Source organism: Schistocerca americana, chromosome 3, assembly GCF_021461395.2.
Source record: "Schistocerca americana isolate TAMUIC-IGC-003095 chromosome 3, iqSchAmer2.1, whole genome shotgun sequence".
Classification (NCBI taxonomy): Eukaryota; Metazoa; Arthropoda; class Insecta; order Orthoptera; family Acrididae; genus Schistocerca; species Schistocerca americana.
In genome coordinates, this window is record NC_060121.1 from 801,193,063 (window position 1) to 801,210,523 (window position 17,461).

Sequence of the window (17,461 nt, forward strand, 5' to 3'; positions counted from 1 at the left end):
AAATAAAATGATTACTTCTCACACCGAGCAGAGTGCGAAGTAATTCTCTCAATTGGAGTGGACGAAGTATCACCTTATTTCCTCCTGTCTTCCCTCGTAATATTCGCCCCGTCTTCGAGATGCGGTAGCGTTCTCGCTTCCCGCGCCCGGGTTCCCGGGTTCGATTCCCGGCGGGGTCAGGAATTTTCTCTGCCTTGAGATGACTGGGTGTTGTGTGATGTCCTTAGGTTAGTTAGGTTTAAGTAGTTCTAAGTTCTAGGGGACTGATGACCATAGCTGTTAAGTCCCATAGTGCTCAGAGCCATTTGAACCATTTGAACCTTCTTCGAGAGCATAACTTGGTCTCATACGAGCAGTCATCCAATGACAATAGTCAGTGCTCCTGAAGCGTCCCCCTACTCCTCAACAATTTTCCAAAATCACCACGTCACTCCAGGCTGACCAATAAAAATTCCATATTTTCGCGTCCAGAAGGCCACAGCTAAAGAACGGACTGTGTTTTGGCCCTGTCCTGTAGGTACGTCATAGGAGTTCGTTATTGTATTACATCATGATGTTTCTTACGATCCTCCTAAGATTCCTGTTTGCTTCATATATAGTGCATTAGGGGCCAGCTACAAGTATTTTTCGAACGAGGAAGTTGCAGTATCACGCTTACCTGTAGCTTTCGCAGAGCCTGCATGGTGTCCCCTGTATATCGCTCTCCTATCGCCAGATGGACGTCGTCTTCTCTGCAATCTCCGCCAGAGGCTCCTTCTTGTCCGCCTTCCGGGACCTTTACGGATCTTTACAGCGCCCTCACCACCGAAAAATTCTTTAGGAACGTGGGAGCGGTGGTCGTCTGGTGCTGAATTCCAGTGACTCATTGTGTTGGTTCGCCACGTGGGTGTCTTCGCCCTGTCCAGTACATACAAGCCTTTGGAAAATTCTGCTCTACTTGGCGTCGGCGTCGTATTTTACAACCTGCGTTAAGTTAACGGTGACTTTCGGCCCGTTTGATCTGCCATGTGTCTGTGAAATAACCAGCCCATCCAAACACAATTCTCAAGAAGTAAAACACCTAAAAGTACTTCGTCTATTGCCAGTCACTATTGTTAGTGTTCGACAAAAATAAACTAATAAGCTATACGTGAAAGTGGATGAAACCGTAAGTTTCACCGTCTTTCAGAATTAGAGCTAATAATGTCAACAGTTTGCGTGACAAGAATGCTCGCTTTCAAGTTAACGATACCTAACGACACAAATGTCTTTCTGTCTGTTATAGGAACATCTTTTATCTCCTCAACTAACTAAATGCTACTTTTTACTGGAAAATGTTGACCAAACTTATACCTTGTTAGGACATTTATACGTTTTCTGTATATTTTCCTTGAAAGTCGGCCTCTTGTGTCAAACACTGGTCTTATCGGTTTGCTCCTTATGGACCTTAATTTGCGATTTTTGTTTTGGAGCCCTTGTATTTTAGCTTTCAGATATTGCACCTCACCTCACCTGGAGACTCAGTTTCTGAATACGACTTAAACTTTCTCCTTTTATTTTCTGTGAGTTTCTTTGATAGGGTATCTATCCACTGTTACAATGCTATTTCCTTAAAAAACTATAAGGTCTTATCAGTGAACAATTCTCTCATCATTACAATAATCGTATTACGTTTATCTGTTATCGTAATGATTGACTCTCCCTCTATCAACATTCTATTTATGTCTTTAATCACATTATCCTCTTTATTGACCTGAATATTTTCTTTCCTCGTTTCACTCGTAAGTATTGTGTCAACCACTAATGACATATTGTTCTGTGGTACCTAAGACACTTTACTAGTGTCCATTCCAAATTTAACATGTGCTAAGGAATTCTTTGCTACTGTCTTATTTAGATAGCTGTTAGATAGCTGCTGAAATATGCATGTAATCTCCGTTGTAACATGAGACTGGTGACTGTATTAAGTGGATAGAACATGGAATATCAAACCGAAAGCTAAGAAGATGTGTTAACAACTGTCCAAAAACTAAGTTTTGACCCTTTTTTTGTGAACAGTGTACGTCACTGTCAACACACCTTCCTAATCATATACGTTTCTATGAAACTTAATTTGTTAATGCTGCTCTCACATTAATTTACATTTATTCGTTAATTACTGGTATGCTAAAGATTGAAAACTAGCAACTATTCTCATTAGGTACACTTCGTATTTACAGTAGGAAGCAAACATTTAAAGAGAGATATCCGCTCCACTAATCTGAGCAGAGACAACCGTTATACGCACGTAGATCCAATGGGCAGCAGAAGAGAAGTATCAACTGCTTACCCAAGGCATTTGCTTTTCCTATTTCACCCTATTTTCGGGCACGTTGCTGTATTTTGGGACGCATTTGTTCATTCACCAAGAATGTTGTGGATAGCTCAGGAAAAAGATTTCAGGTCGACCTGTGCTGTTGGCTTTCGAATTTTTTATAGAAACTTATTCAGGTGTCTCAGAATTTTAACTCTTTCATCCCTGCAGATATATTTCCTGTTGAAAACATTGACTTATAGAGACATGTGTCATATTTGACGTATTTTATTGTCAGTAAGCCTTCATCATAACTGAAAATTACTGAGTTATAAACTTCACGTATGCAAATCCAAGCTATCCAAATGTAAGTTGAAAGAGTGCCTGGTGGTCCAGTCCTATCCTGTGCAGTTGCTTAGACATTTTCTGTGTTTTGCGTTAGCTGCTTGTCTACATTCCCATGATTTCTTTCGTATTTTATTAGTTTTTTTTTTATTTTTAGCTTAGAGATATAACATGCAGTAACCTACGAACTGACTCATTCCATGACTATGTAGCTGTGGTTAGTATGGTCTCACGCATCCTGAAAAAAAAAATAAAGAAAAAACATTAAAATTTATATTTCCAATTCTTCGCAGTATTGTGTACTTCAGTAATAATGCAATAATACAGGCTGAACCTTAATAAAACCAATAAACCGCAGAGACAGATTTCAGACCTGGAATGGAGGAAGAAAGGTCCTCAGAACATGTGTACAGGAAGGTATCGTTGCCACGGTAGATGGCGCTAACGAATGGAAGTTCCTCTGACCACCTGCCGTTCCTGTAGCCCCCAGATGACGATTGTGCAGAATGACTGATACCAGTTCTCGTAAGGATTCTCTCGTCGGTAAAGCGGACTTACGACATGAATCCCAAAACTGTGATGGTCTGGTGCAAAAGCCATCGACAAAATCCTTCCACTTGAGGGAAAATCGCTACTGATAATCCTTTCAATTGTTGCAGGACATAGTGATAGTAGTGACAGTCAAGGAGGATGCACATAGTCGTGCATTGGCTTTCACCATGTTGGCAGGCCACTTACCGGGAGATTGGACTAGGATTCCTCTCAGTATCCTGTAGAACCCGGTCCTCCGAATCTGGTGTACGCACAGTCCACCGCGTCCCTGCATGTTTCTCTGTCTGAAAGGACCCATGATCACACAAAAGGGGCTCGAAATGCTTTGTGATATGGGTGGGGTCTGTGAGGGTACTTGTTTTGGTAAAGCCTAGTTGCCTGTCGTCCGTTTCCATCTGCTTGGCTGAACATAAACAACATCTCGGCTTGTAACCGACATGAATACCGGACCATTCTACTACTTACAGTATACTGAGTCAATCACACAACCTTTAACGCAGAAGGAACTCGTGTCACGTATTCATTCGTCAGCGCCGTCTACTCTGGTAGCGGTGCATTTCCGGAGAAATGTTCGTAAGACCCTTGACCTCCATTTCTAGTCAGTAAACCGTCCCTGCAGTTTGTCGATTTTATTAACGTTCTTTACAGTGTAGTCACAATATTGACAAGAATGTTTTTTAGTCACCAATCTCCTATCTCCTCGTTGGTATGGTGCGGCATGCAACGAAATCTTGTGCTACACCGAACTTTTCATTTCAGAGTAGCCCTTGCAGCCTACGTCCTCATCTATTTGCTTGACATACTAGTATTCCAATCTCTGTCTTCGCCTATGGTTTTTATCTTCTGCTGCTCTGACGGTTACTCCCTGTTGCTTTAACACATGTGCTATCACTCTGTTCCTTCTTCTAGTCAGTGTTCCTTCTTTCATCGATTCTGCGGAGTGTTACCGCGTTCTTTATCTTATCGTATAACATTCTTCTGTAGTATCGCATCTCAGACGCTTCGATTCTCTTCCGTTCCAGTTTTCCCACAGTCCATGATTCACTGCCACACAATGCTACGCTCCAAACATACATTGCCAGAAATATCTGCCTTAGTTAAAATCCTACGTTGGACACCAGTAGTGTCTCTTGACCACGAATGCCTTATTTGTTTGCATCTTCTGCTTTCTTTGCTTCGTTCGAGATGATTAATTTGCTTCCAAGGTAGCAGAATTCCTTAACTCATTCATCTTCTCGACCACTAATTTTCATGTTAAGTTTCTAGCTATTCTCATTTCTGCAATTTCTCATTACTCTTGCCTTTTTCCGGTTGACTCTCAGCTCAAATTTTGGAACCTCTTTAAAAGTTCATTCGGTTCAGTAGATCCCGTAGTTCCTCTTCACTTTCTGTGAGAATGGCAACGTCATCATTGATCTTAAGATTGATATCCTTTAACCCTGAATTTTAATCGCACTCTTTTACTTCTGTTATTGCTTTTTTGATGTGGGGATGAAAGACTGCATACAGTAGTAGGGATGAATGTAGGGATGAAAGACTACATACGTGTCTTACATCTTTTTTACAACGAACACATCGTTCTTGGTTTTTCAGGCTTTTTGTTATCTCTTGTTTCTTGTTCATATTGTATTTCCCAATAGCTTTCTCCGATTTTTCTCAAAATTTCCAACACCTCCTAGCATTTTACAGTGTCGAACGCTTTACCTAGTAGACGATTCCTATAGGTGTGTCATGATTTTTCTTCAGCTCTGATCCATTATCAAGCACCATGCGAGTTTACCTCTCCTAGACTAAGCTGATCGTCATCTACAAAATCCTCTGATTTCTTCTCCATTCTTCTGTATATTCTACTTCTCACAAACTTTGATGCATGAGCTATTAAGCCCATTATCCAATTTATCCAATAATTCTTGCACACGTGGGCTGTTGCTATCCGCGGAATTGAGTGGATGAAGTATAATGTATCACGCCTGCTAATGTATCGCCAGTCTCTTACCTTGTACACACCAACGTTCTACTGCCACTTCCAGCAAGCAATTGTACAAATTCCTGTGAAATATTATATACCCCTTTGCATTATTTGACTTTAAGTTGTCCAGACCTCTTTCAGAGTCTGATACAGTATCCACTATCTCTTCCTTCTCCTCGTTTTTACTTCTATCATGTCATTAGGCAAGTATTTTCCTAATAGAGGTATACCATGTATTCGTTCCTCCCTATTATACCTCTCTTTTGCATATATCAATGTAATTCCCATTGCACTCTAGTTATTACCTTATTTCTTTTTATTTCACAGAATATTGTCTACTTTTCCGTATTCTTGCGTCATATCCTTTTCGACTTTTTCACATCTTTCCTGCTGCCATTTCGCAATGGCTGTCATGCATTTGATATTTATTCCACTACTAAAGGATTTATGTTGTTATACTCCTGTCATTCCCTGAACATTTCTGTACTTTCTTCTCTTGTCGATTAATTGAAGTATTTCTTCTGTTACCCAATATTTTTACAGCCTTGCCTTCCTGAACTCTTTAGACACATCCACTCCCGTTTAACGGAACTGCCTCCCATGATTTTCCTTGTCGCAGTATCCAAATCATTAGAGAAAGTCCAATACGTTTCATCATTCCTCAGTACCTGAATATCCCACTTTCCTCCAGAAGTATGCTTCCGTATAATTTCCTCAAACTTCAGCCTACTCTTCATCGTTAGTAAATTACGAGTCTTGTCTACGCCTTACAACCAAATTCCTGATTTGGGAATCACTGTGTGAACATGATGTAACCCAGCTGGAATGTTCTCGTTTCTTCGAATTTTTTCAACGTATACTCGCCCTCTGGTAAATCTTGAACAGAGTATTCGCTATTACATCTGAAATTTATTGCGGAACACGCTTTTTTCGTCTCTAATTCTTACTGCGCAGCCCGTACTCTTCTCTAACGTTTCTTCTGTTCCTTAATCATCTCCTTTTACATACTGTATCATCCTTTCAGTATCCTCACATACTTTCTCTGTCTCCTTATCTTTTGCTTGCTATGTCGGCATGTACACGTGAACTATTGTTGACGTAAGTGGTTTGCTGTCAAATCGAATGAGAAAATTCCTATTACTGCACTCACTGCCGCACTTTACTGTTCATAACGAATGTAACCACCGTTGTACCATTTTCTGCTGCTGTTGACAATACCCTCATAACGAATGCTACCCCCGTTGTACCACTTTCTGGTGCTGTTGACATTACCCTATATTCATCTGACCAGAGATCCTTATGTTCTTTCCATTCACTTCACTGACCTCCACTATATCTACATGAGCCATCGCGTTTTCCTTTCGATTATCTGGATTTCTCACTACGTTGATACTTCTGATATTCCATGCTGTGACTTGTAGGACGCTAATTTTCGTTGATATTTCCAGCTTTCTTCGTTGATATTTTCTCATGGTAACCTCCCCATTGGCAGGCCCATGCCGGAGATCCGAATGAGGACCTTTCCGGAGTCTTTTTCCAGTGGAAAGATCATCGCGACACTGTTTCTATTACAGGCATTGTAACTATTGGATACACATTATGTGTCTTCAGTTAAGTGCTTTCAATTGCTATTGCAAACCTACGTTTCTAGCATTTGTAGACTTAGTGAAAGCTTTTGACAATGTTAACTGGAATACTCTATTTCAAATTCTGAAGGTGGCAGAGGTAAAATACAGGGAGCGAAAGGCTATTTACAATTTGTACAGAAACCAGATGGCAGTTATAAGAGTCGAGGGACATGAAAGGGAAGCAGTGGTTGGGAAGGGAGTAAGACAGGGTTGTAGCCTCTCCCCGATGTTATTCAATCTGTATATTGAGCAAGCAGTAAAGGAAACAAAAGAAAAATTCGGAGTAGGAATTAAAATCCATGGGGAATAAATAAAAGCTTTGAGGTTCACCGATGACATTGTAATTCTGTGAGAGACAGCAAAGGACCTGGAAGCGCAGCTGAACCGAATGGACAGTGTCTTGAAAGGAGGATATAAGATGAACATCAACAGAAGCAAAACGAGGATAATGGAATGTATTCGAATTAAATCGGGTGATGCTGCGGGAATTAGATTAGGAAATGGATGGCTTAAAATAGTAAATGAATTTTGCTATTAGGAGAGCAAAATAACTGATGATGGTAGAAGTAGAGAGGATCTAAAATGTGGACTGGCAATGGCAAGGAAAGCGTTTCTGAACAAGAGAAAATTGTTAACATCGAGTATAGATTCAAGTGCCAGGAAGTCGTTTCTGAAAGTATTTGTATGGAGGGTAGCCATGTATGGAAGTGAAACGTGGGCGATAAATAGTTTAGACAAGAAGAGAATAAAAGCTTTCTAAATGTGGTGCTACAGAAGAATGTTGAAGATTAGATGGGTGGATTACATAACTAATGCGGAAGTATTGAACAGAATTGGGGAGAAGAGGAGCTTGTGGCACAACTTGACTAGAAGAAGGGATCGTTTGGTGGGACATATTCTGAGGCATCAAGGGATCACCACTTTAGTATTGGAGGGCAGCGTGGAGGGTAAAAACTGTAGAGGTAGACCAAGAGATGAATACACTCAACAGATTCAGAAGGATGTAGGTTGCAGTAGGTACTGGGAGATGATGAAGCTTGCACAGGATAGAGTAGCATGGAGAGCTGCATCAAATCAGTCTCAGGACTGAAGTCCACTACAACAATTGCTTTCTGCATGCTCATATCGTTGATCATTGCTGATTCTTGCGACTTTTTGTGACAGATTCCCACCCAAAGGGCAGGAGAATGCCCTGAGCATCTGTCCATTCATCAGCCGTTTCTGATAAGGCCGTTGGCAGAGCGAGGGTGAATCCCTACGTCGAAAGTCTTCGGCATCCATTGCTGATAATTTGTTTTCAAAATTTAGGCCGTAGCCTGTTTCTAACGCGGGACCCATGTCGTTTTGATTACCAACCACAGGAGTAAAATTTGTTAAAGTCTTTGAGATAGGAGATATTGTGTTCAGAATTGCTCAATTCACCTATATCAAACAAAAGAAAACATACCAATGACATTCATCTCATTAATATTCATGTGTGACATGCCCGAGATTCCATCAACGCGGTATCTAAGCAGAACTTCAATACTAGTTTGTTTTACTGCGCATTCAAGAAGGAATTTTCTCAGGAACAAAAATGGAACATCAGTTGTTGGACACAATTTTCAAAACGATATTATCCAAGTTCAGACTCATACAGCAGCCGCACCTGCAGAAAACCAACCTATGAAAATGGTTCAAATGCTTGTAAGCACTATGGGACTTAACATCTGAGGTCATCAGTCTCCTTGACTTAGAACTACTTAAACCTAACTAACCTGAGGACATTACACACATCCATGCCGAGGCAGGACTCGAACCTGCGACCGTAGCAGCAGCGCAGTTCCGGACTGAGGCACCTAGAACCGCTCGGCCACAGCAGCTGGCCAAACTATGAAAGCAACGCCAGTGGTGAGATGTCCATATCTTCTGTGCTTTTGGGTAAATCAAAAATGAAGTTTATTTGCAAACCCATAGTACCTACTCGGTGTCTGTAGTTAACCGTACTGACTTTAGCATCGATATGCTACGGATTTTTTCACGTAGACTTTAAAACACGTTGCGATGTTCTATATGAGTAACTATCGAACTGCTACCTGCATATATATGCGAAGAGAATACTTGGATACATGTGGTCTATGTTTGTACTGAGTAAAGTGAACCACTTGATCAACATGCCAACTGTGTGCTTTAAGGGCTCTAATGAAATTAGGTACCTATATGACACTAAAATTAAGTCATTGAAAGAATACATTTCTTGCATAGTATAGTATGGAAAAAGAAACCGAATCCTTTGCCACATCGGTATCAGTAAATGGAAACAATAAAATTCGGGATGGTATGACCCAGATTAAAAATATGAAGCCTAGAATATGTCAATGAGTATTTGTTGATGTGTCTACTTAGTAAGATGGAAGACATGATTGATGTGTGTACTGAATGTGTACTGAGTAAGATGGAAGACATGATAGCTTGTAAAGGGCACTAATGTTTTCTGATACTTATTTGAAGTAATTCCCCGACAGCATTCATCTGGAGCAGTACATAGTATGGACGAGTATCGTGGTTCATTGGCTACAGAAGATTCAGTAAATGAAAATAATTAAATTATGGAGGATAATTCCCAGACAGAGTGTGAATGTAAATTTAATCATATGTGAACTGAGTAAGGCTCCAACGTTGTATTGATACTAAACTGAAAACAAATTCCTGGTAATATACCTCTGCTGCAGAGAGTAATTTGGACGAGGAAGTTAAACCGTTTTCCACACGGTAATCAGTAAATTCTAACAAATTATGTGCAATGTATCCCTGGCTAAATAGGTGGATCATTGTGTATGTTTGTTCTGGTATGTGTGTTTGTTCTGGTATGTATCAATCGAAGTGGATGTCCAGTTCCATTTGTAAAGTGTCAGCCAAGGGTTTTCCAATGTTTCCACATTTATGATTGAAACTGAAAGTTCATTAATATTTCAACAAAGAATAAATGAACAAGAGCAAAGTATAGAAAATACTTTGCGGGTGACAGGTAGGTGGCGGTCAAACTATTGGCTCAGCACTGTAAAGGATTGAGAACAGTGTCCAACACACCGATAAAGTGGTAGTTTAAGAACCATGAGGAAAACCGAAATTGACTAGCAAGATCATATATGTTTATTACTTCCTTGCATCTAAAAAACTTCTGTGTGCATTATCTCCGAAGGCACACAGAATTCTTTGGTCAATGAATCAATAACTGCTGTACTATTGTTTCTAACAAAATATACCTTAACTGGATGAGTAGACATGAAAAGTAATTTTGGCGATTACGATTTACTTAGTTGCGCATCACGAGCTGTACAAGTAACCTTAGTAATACTATTGGTGATAATATTTCATAATAGAAAGTAAAACATACAAACATGCTAATAAATATCACCTGCCTGTTTTACGTTCTTAAGAGCTTTGGCAGCACAGTAACACCCAGAATTCATGCAGTTTTTACGAAATAAATCTAACTAACATGTGAAGTGCCAGAATAAAGCATTTTCATGAAGTATTACCCTTACATCCCCGATATATATTTACGCTCAACAGTTACAATGTTTACTGAGTCAGTTCTTAAGTTATTCTACTGACGAGTGGCATGAAGACGAGCACCATTATAGACGCCTAGACAAAGATGTGAAATAGGAAATAGTACAGAAGTTTTTTACAATTGTGGAGCAGATAAAGTACTGGGGGATTGTTTCTTTTTATTTTAGGAGACACAAAAGTAAGCAGAATGTATGCTCTGGGAAAATAAAACCTGAAAGAATACTGGTTTCTGTTGCTTTCAGACAGAATTCCTCGCAGTTCGTTGAAACGACTCCCACTTTCAATTCACAAGGCAAAGTGACGTAACTATAAAAGTTCTAGAGAGTGCAGAATATATCAGATGAGCTAAGTCATTGTCGTAAGATTGATGAAATGATCATCGTTCGGTTTTCAAGTTCTAACAGCAATTGTGTTCGCAGGCTAAAATGTGGAAATACAGTCCCGTCCATTATGCAAAATCTGCTTAATGTAATGCCCAAAAAGATATCCGCAGTTTTTCGCCTTCATCAGTGGTTACTTCTATACAGTTAGTGTTTTGAGTGATATCTGTAATCATCCACATGCTCGTCTGTGTAGAAGTACACCCGGAATATGATACAAAATCTTCATTAATCACTCCCGTGAGATACAAGTTCGAACTTCGCAAAGCACCACGTTTATGTTGCTGCTAAATGCTTGATCACTATTCCATTTCACTTCCTATTGGAAATCACAGAATAAAAAATGTACCAGTGAAATCTACTGAGTTAACGAAATACGGCTGAAGCAAATGGCACGACCACCTAAATTAGACTGCGTTCCTTTTAGGAATGGGACGATGGCTGAAATTTTTTTAAACTGTACAGTAAGTCCCAGAATTAGAAACAATTACTTCATAAGCATCTCTGTGGAATTGTTTAGCCAGCCGGTGTGGCCGAGCGGTTCTAGGCGCTCCAGTCTGCAACCGTGCGACGGCTACGGTCACAGGTTCGAATCCTGCCTCGGGCATGGATGTGTGTGATATCCTTAGTTTAGTTAGGTTTAAGTAGTTCTAAGTTCTAGGAGACTGATGACCTCAGAAGTTAAGTCCCATAGTTATCGGAGCCATTTGAACCATTTTTGAAATTGTTTGAGAAATTCACTTATTGCGAATGAAGAGCATTAATAGTTACCGAGAATGGGGAGGATACGCTAGAAACATGAATCGGCAGAGGCTGAGTAGTGGAAATGTAGAATGAATTTGCTTGAACTGTGGAAGCGGAAGAAGTGGTGGTAATTGATAGAAAATTGACTGCGTTGATCGGACCATTCTGAACTTAATGAGATCTTTATAGACTCTATAAAGAGAAAAATGAATGGTCCTGATACTTTACTCGAAAGGGGCGGATGTCGTAATAGGTTCTGTGGGCAGTAAATTACGAACCACTGTCTACGTGTCCGAGTGTTGGTTGCCAATTACGACGAGGAGGACGGCGGCGCGGGGGCAGCGCGTTCACGTGGCGGCCGCGGCAATTAGCTGACAAGTGTAGGCTGGGCTGCAGGCAGCCAAGCCGGTCGGCGCGTGGCGTGGCTCTGTGCGGCCAGAGGCGACACCGATATTACGACCGCGCCGCGGCTATTAGGGCCGAGTGCCGGCATAATTGCCTAATTGCATTCCGGCCGGCTGCAGCTGGCGCGCGACACGTCCACTCGTCGGCCGGTCCGGAAGCCCTCTGGACCGCGGCTACGGCCGGTACACCAACTCTAGCTGCGAGGCACCGATGGATCGCTGTGGCCACTAGGAGGCGCTGCCGCAGGACAGGTGCGCCATTGTAGGAGCTGTCAGTGGTAAACAGAGCCACAGCTTGCACTTTACACGATCAACAAAGAGAGGCTCTCGCTGAGCTGACACGGTATACTGTACGACGAAGAAGAAACCGCTTTGGTGGAGCGAATAGAATGGTAGCTGAAACGACGTAACTGGTTAGCTTTACACTGGGATGAGAGCGATACGACAACGACACGTATGTCTACCGCCTGGGGCCACAAAGTGTTTGATTTTTTATTTTTTTGTTTTGGTTTTTTTTTTTTTTTTTTTTTTCTTGCTGGATTCATCCGGCCTCCCACAAATTCCGGTGCTGTGTGTGACACCCTTTTCATCTCAAAGCACGAGTTGCAACCTAGGTCCTAAATTATTTGGTGGTTGTATTCTGATCTATGTCTTCTACAGTTTTTACCATCTGCAGCCTCCTCTAGTACTATTATTCTCTGATGTATCAAAAAATGTTGTATCATCCTGTCCCTTATTCTACTCACTTTTTTTCTTACCTTATTAATCCACGTAATTTTCAACATTCTCGTGTAGCACCACATCTCAAAAGCTTTGGTTCTCTTCTTTTTCGGTTTTTCCGAGGTCCGTGTTTCACTGCCACATAATGCTGTGCTCCAAACGTACGTTCTCAGAAATTTCTTCCAAATTAAGACATATGTTTGATACTACCAGACTCCTCTTGGCCAGGAATTCCCTTTGTGACAATGCTAATCTACTTTTCATGTTGTCCTCGCTCCGTCCGCCATGGGTTATTCTGCTCCCAAGGTAGCAGAACTCCGTAACATTGTGTGCCTTGTGATCTCCCATTCTGATGTTATGTTTATCGCTGCTCTCGTTCCTGCTACTTTTCATTACTTTCGTCTTTCTTCGATTTACTCTCAGTCCATATTCTATACTCAGTCAGTTCAAACTATACTTTGATTCCTGTTCGCTTTCGCTGAGGATAGGAATGTCGTCAGCGAACCATATCACTGATCGTACGATACAGATTTCGCGTCATCAGAAACAACTTTAAAAGTGTGTTATCTAACTGAAGTAAAGCTGTATCTCTCCAATTTGTTTCTCAGTAAAACTTGTACATTTAGCGGAAAAAGTAAATAACCTGGTTTTTCTCCATTATGCAGGCTTCTTCTTTAGGTTCTAAACGTGAAGTTTGCAGTGAAGAACGTAGTCGCCGGGCATATTACGTTTTCGGTCATACGTTTATGCGTATGAAACATAGTTAAGATGTTGAAATTATTGTTAACCGTGGAAGGATAAAGATAGTTCTTTCCATTCTCGAGAAAGTACATGGGATATATCGGAGGTAGAGCTGTATATTTTCGCCATATATTGCTGATAAAAATCAAAGCTAGAAAGCCGTGGTTTTATATTGGAATGTGTTCTTCACACATTGGTAGTCATCCACTGAAGGAGCTGACCGGATGTAGCTTCAGTCTGTGCTCCCTGATTTCAGAATGTTTTTGACAGGCATAAAAGAGAGCTGACAACTAAATTCTTACGAGCGGAAGCCACGACGCTGGTATCACAGATTTACTTCAGACTTCGGACATCTTTATTGGGCGATTAAAACAACGTAATGTGCAAGTAGAAAGGTGCACTACTCTCGCATTTCCGAGAAAATCGGAAGAGACGTTCTACTTTTACATTATGTAACACATATATCTCTACGCAGATACTGCATGTTAGAGTTCGTGGTGGTCAAGTGGTTAGTGTTCGAGCTACTTCAGACGAATGTACATGAGGTCACACTTCTACTTGTGTTCGAACTTATTCTTTAGTCGCTGGTCGTATTATTTGAAAAATGTGAAATCTTATGGGACTTAACTGCTAAGGTCATCAGTCCCTAAGCTTGCACACTACTTAATCTAAATTATCCTAAGGAAAAACACACACAACCAAGCCCGATTGAGGACTCGAACCTCCTCCGGGACCAGCCACACAGTCCATTTCACTATATACTATTTTTAATTAAATTTAATTACTACGACAAACTACACTACTGGTCATTAAAATTGCTACACCAAGAAGAAATGCAGATGATAAACGGGTATTCATTGGACAAATATATTATACTAGAACTAACATGCGACTACATCTTCATTCAATTTGGGTGCATAGATCCTGAGAAATCAGAACAACCACCTCTGGCCGTAATAACGGCCTTGGTACGCCTGGGCATTGAGTCAAACAGAGCTTGGATGGCGTGTACAGGTACAGCTGCCCATGCAGCTTCAGCACGATACCACAGTTCATCAAGAATAGTGACTGGCTTATTGTGACGATCCAGTTGCTCGGCCGCCACTCACCAGACGTTTTCAATTGGTGAGAGATCTAGAGAATGTCTTGCCAGGGCAGCACTCAAACATTTTCTGTATCCAGAAAGGCCCATACAGAACCTGCATCATGCGGTCGTGCATTGTCCTTCTGAGATTTAGGGTTTCGCAGGTATAAATTGAAGGGTAGAGCCACGGGTCGTAACACATCTGAAATGTAATGTCCACCGTTCAAAGTGCCGTCAATGCGAACAAGAGGTGACCGAGACGTGTAACCAGTGGCACCCCATACCATCAGGCCGAGTGATACGCCAGTATGGTGATGACGAATATGCGCCTCCAATGTGCGTTCACCGTGATGTCGCTAAACACGGATGCGACCATCACGATGCTGTAAACAGAACCAGAATTCATCCGAAAAAATGACGTTTTGCCATTCGTGAACCCATGTTCGTCGTTGAGTACACCATCGCAGGCACTCCTCTCTGTGAAGCTGCGTCAAGGGTAACCGCAGCCATGGTCTCCGAGCTGATAGTCCGTGCTGCTGCAAACGTCGTGGAACTGTGAACTGTTCGTGCAGATGGTTGTTGTCTTGCGAACGTCCCCATCTGCCGGCCGGTGTGGCCGTGCGGTTAAAGGCGCGTCAGTCTGGAACCGCGTGACCGCTACGGTCGCAGGTTCGAATCCTGCCTCGGGCATGAATGTGTGTGTTGTCCTTCGGTTAGTTAGGTTTAATTAGTTCTAAGTTCTATGCGACTGATGACCTCATAAGTTAAGTCGCATAGTGCACAGAGCCATTTAAACCGTCCCCATCTATTGACTCATGACTCGAGACGTGGCTGCACGATCCGTTACAGCCACGCGGATAAGATGCCTGTCATCTCGACTTCTAGTGATACGAGGACGTTCGGATCCAGCACGGCGTTCCGTATTACCCTCCTGAACCCACCGTTTCTATATTCTGCTAACAGTCATTTGATCTTGACCAACGCGAGCAGCAATGTCGCGATACGATAAACCGCCATCGCGATAGGCTAAAATCCGACCGTTATCAAAGTCTGAAACGTGATGGTACGCATTTCTCCTTCTTACAAGAGGCATCACAACAACGTTTCACCAGGCAACGCCGGTCAACTGCTGTTTGTGTATGAGAAATAGGTTGGAAACTTTCCTCATGGCAGTACGTTGTAGGTGTCGCCACAGGCGCCAACCTTGTGTGAATGCTCTGAAAAGCTCATCATTTGCATATCACAACATCTTCTTCCTGTCGGTTAGATTTCACGTCTGTAGCACGTCATCTTCGTGGTGTAGCAATTTCAATGGCCAGTAGTGTAGTTTCCCACTATCGACCAGTGAACGAAGAAACGCATAGAGTTCTCCTGAAAATGTGTGCCTGTTGTGATTTGCAAAATCCCTTATATGTACAATCTGGTACGGTACCTGTAAGTGCTTTGTACATCGACGCTTGGAGCTGCAGACACAGAGGCATACCACAATTGGCAGTTAGCCTGCGTAGCGGTGAGACGTTGATAGTGTAGCAAGAGCAAATGGTGTAGGAGCCAATTTTTTGAATATCAGAGTAGATACGCTTTTGAATACTACCAAAATGAAGGTTTGAGCTTGAGTCGGAATTTCCCCTCTTATACGTCTATATTACAAAGCTTAAACATTTACCACTTGACACCCATAAACTCTAACATAAGAGAGGAATCAGTTACGTAGCAGAGACGTAAAACTTCTTTTGCTATTTTCCCGCAATTCCAGAGTAGAGCACCTTACTACTTGCACATCATATTGTTTTAATAGCCTACTAAAGGTGCACAAAGTTTGAAGTAAATCCGTGATCCAGAGTCGTGGCCTCTCCTTGTTAGTTCTATGTGAATAAATGGACGAAGGCGATTAAGAAACGCAAGGATTATACGCAACACCAAGAGCGTTTTCCGTTTTTTAAAATACAATATGTACCCCTACGCAGAGTTCACCGCCCACCGCTACAAGATAGATGTTGACAAATATAAGGTGGCAGAATAATTGAAGGTTAATTTCGCTCCTTACATAAGACTTTTATTAATCGTAACGGGAAGGCGAATACGACACCTAACTTACTTTTGCAGTCAAGAGCAGATTTGCGTAATGAAAAAGGGATGACTGTCAATCGACGGTATTAACACACCACTCCTATATAATGCATATCAATGAGCAGAAAGTGAAACAAGCAGCGAGAGGATACGATTTGTGTGGAGATGGGCGTTGGCAAAAGCAGAGGCCACACGAAAAGCTCTTAGGGGGCGTCCCATTGAGGGAGTCAGCAACTGGACAGTTGACGCATACTGGAGAGCAAGTAACGGGCCACCTGAAGTAGGACAGGGGGAAGCTTTAGAAAACTGCTTTTCCCAAATCCAAATAGATAAGAACAATACTAGTCATGTAGTTGATCACATGACCAGCGAATGGTACACAGGTGATGGACACATGTAACTTTTAGGCGTCTGGAGTGGGCACAAAACTTCCCATTGCCGGAAAAGAACTAGGAAGGAGTAAAGTACCGAAATTTCGACGCGTTTAACGGTAGGGTCGTTGCGATTGGCAAGACAGAGTTTACAAAACAAGAGGAATGCTCCTGTTGGTCGATAAAAGCCGTGACATGGAGGGCGAAAGAACCCAGGTGGCGAGACAGTTGGGCTACGAGAAAGACAAGAGCGAAATTTTCAGGGACTCTTCTCTGAACTGCCATCAAGTACAGCATAACTCTCTGTACGACGCAGAGGAGAAATTTGAGTGAACACTGCACTCACTGCGGCTGACATTCAGTTAGCTACATAGCTGTAGCGTCGTTGATCTCCAACTGGGGAGAAACGAACCAGCCAGTTAGTTAATTATATGAAGATGGTGTCAGTTCTTTTGGACATGTCCCAAAGAACAGATATCATTGGTGACTGGGCAGCTCTCTAGAATGAAATGATACTTAAATCAAGACCCTAAGCTGCCGACAGGCGTTGGTATACATCAATGGGGACAGTTGAATATGTGCGCCCTGACCTTGACTAAAACCCGGGACCTCCTGGTTACATGGCA